This window comes from Cupressus sempervirens, chromosome 4, assembly GCF_028749045.1.
Source record: "Cupressus sempervirens isolate cs-2001-9-10 chromosome 4, ASM2874904v1, whole genome shotgun sequence".
NCBI classification, from domain to species: Eukaryota; Viridiplantae; Streptophyta; class Pinopsida; order Cupressales; family Cupressaceae; genus Cupressus; species Cupressus sempervirens.
In genome coordinates this window covers 303,517,414-303,520,423 of record NC_143121.1, presented here as the reverse complement: position 1 = coordinate 303,520,423, position 3,010 = coordinate 303,517,414, and positions in this window count along the sequence as shown.

Genomic DNA, 3,010 nt, shown 5'->3' with positions numbered 1-3,010 from the left:
CTTTAATTGCATCATGGATTAGAGTTAGTATGATGATGTACTTTATTTATACAGATGTATATTCTTTTAAGCCTTTCATACCCTGTGACATGTACAGTGGATGAGTGAGCAATCTAAAATGTAATTACTAAAAGGACACTTGTATATTGTTTAAGAACATTGGATTTATCCTTGTTATTTCATAAGGATGTGATGTTAGATGAATAGTTATGATTAAATGTGATTCAACATTAAGGGATCCTTAAAGAATGTAACCTATTATGTATGTTATGTTTACTCTTATTTAAATTGTTGCTATTGCTTTTGTTATTAAGTATAAGTTGTAAATGGTTTATCTTTCATGTTTAAAAAAAAAAATTGTTTGGCAAACTTACTGAAATTTTAGATTAATTCTTTGGGTCCTTTGGCGGTGCATTACATTATATTTCTAACAAACCTAAAAGGTGACACAACTTTTTACTTTTACCTAGCTACATTCAAATCAACTCCTACAAAGATTGCCAACTCATTACCTAAGAGTCTTTATGATCGAGTTGAGCAAAAATGGAAATATAGCCTACAAATAGAAAGACAAATCAAGGAATTAATTTTAGCCCAAGTAATGCTAGAATTAGACAAAAGATAGATTACCAAGGCTATGGAAAAGCACAAATCAAAATTTGCACCCAAATATAGAGCTTTCCATATACTAAATAAGTAGATTGACGATGTGGTAAACAAAAGAATAGATATTTGGATATCTATTTTTAAGTTACCCACTCCTATAATAATAGAGAAAGGTGAGCAAGAATTGCAAGACCCTAACCAAGTAGAGCAAGACACAATAGAACAAGAAGCAAATACTACAAAAGATGAGTCATTCAAAGATGGTAGTGTGGGAGGCATTGAGAAAGAAGTAGTAGAAGAAGAGGCTACAATTGAAGAAGAGTGACAAGATGATCAAAGTGTACCTAAGGTACAAGTGTCAAGAAATAGTCCTCCACATGTAGACCAAGTGAGTCAGTAGGACTAAATACAAATCAAGGATGTTATAGACAGTTCTACTAAGAACATCAATCCTTTGACTAAGGATGACTTAAAGAATATATTGAAGAGTTCCACCATAGTAGCATAGTTATGCAAAAATCTTGTATTGGTAAGAACTGATGAGATTGTAAAGGCAGATATGGAAGCAATAGGGGAGAATAAAATTGACACATCCAGTGTTCCCCCAAAGGTAAAAGTTTTAGAAAAATAGAGTGCAAGAACTAGACAGCAAGGTTGTATTACAACATCAATAGCATTACCTCTAGTGTCATTCATTTCTCACAATAAATCCTTTCATATAGTTGAGAAGGATGGAGCAAAAATCATATTAGGCCAGGAAGAAAGTCCTACACCTACACCATAGACACAAGGTGAAGACAAGGAGGAGGATAGTTAAATGGACAAGCCTAAATAATTGAAGGTGATCACTACTCTAGAGGAACAAATTTCTATCCAGACTTGAGTTACCTAACTAGTTTCTATAACTCCTACCAGTAGTCAAGTTCTCTAGAGGCTGAGCACTCAACCTACACCATTGCAGATATCCAAGCCAAGTGAAAAACATCAAGGAGCTCAGAAGAGATATCTTGTGGAGATGGAGTTTTTATGATGTGATTGAACTACCCAATTTTGATCTAACCACAATCACAATTGAGCATATGAGCATTCTATAGGAAGCTCTACACAGAAAGAAACAACAAGAGTTGCTAAGAAGGGAGCACAAGCAAAAGAAAGTTCTTCATGAAATAAAAGACATATTTCTTGATGCTTTTAACCTCCCAGAACCTAATGAAGAGAAAGTTATTCTTGAGAAACTGGTAAATACTGTTGAGAAGATCGGTGATGAAGAGCTGGATGAAAACACCAAACTATTGGAATAGTCTAAAAGAAAGTTTCTCTCTAAAGTTCTTGAACATATTTCTAGTGCTATTTCACTAAGACAAGTTGACTTAGAAAATAAGATGGAGGATGTAAAAAATTTGTTCAATAATATCTTTTCTCTATACGCAAAGCTTTGTGATGTGAATTTATTCACACAAAAAGTATAGATGGCTATTGACTAGCTATAAGGAGATCTACAATCCACAAGTACAACATTGAAACTATCTTTAGGTCAAAGCCAAACCCATTTTTAGAGATTACTATCTACTCAAGGTCATCTAGTAGCATTACATTCACAAGATGCAAATATGAGGGCTACCTTGATTAGTATCCACTCCATGTTGACCCCACACATGGGAGTATTTCATAAGGAACTAGCCTTTGCTGAAACATTGTTGAAGAAAGATAATCAACTTTCTACACATTATGGCTTAGTTGACCTTGTTGCCCAACTAGATATTCATTACCAATCTCTAGAGGTAGTATGCAAAAATTGGGATGCAACATTAAAGATCATCATGGAGGTCCATAAAAAAATTTTGTGCAAACACAGTTTAAGTTTACCACCTAGATGACATAAGTGTCAAAAAAGGGGGATTATAAGGTTATTATAAGTAAGGGGAATACAATTTTTAGATAGAAATAGAGGATAGAAGTAGTACAACATATTCACTCAGTAGTCTAATTATACAAAATTCAGCAATAGCAAGGAACACTCAACTCAAGGGGAGTTACAAAATTTTGGAGAGGTATGATAGTTAAGTCATTAGTTGTACAAAATTTTGAAATTTTCTATGACATGTTGATTATCTGAGTTATGCACATAAGTTAGGTTGTATATGCATGAAAAAATGTCTTTTCCTTTCATGTCAAAAGGGGAGATTGTTGATCTCATTTTGGTTTTGACAAGACAATGAAAAAACACATAAGTCATTACTTAATAGAACTTTGTATGTGATGACTAATTAGTGTATGTTGAGTAATATACATAGTAATTGTCAACCACCAATATGTACTGAACAAATGGTATGAGCTAAATCACTCAAGTGTCAAGAAAGAAATATATGTCAATTGATTCATATGCTGACTAAAACTATAGATG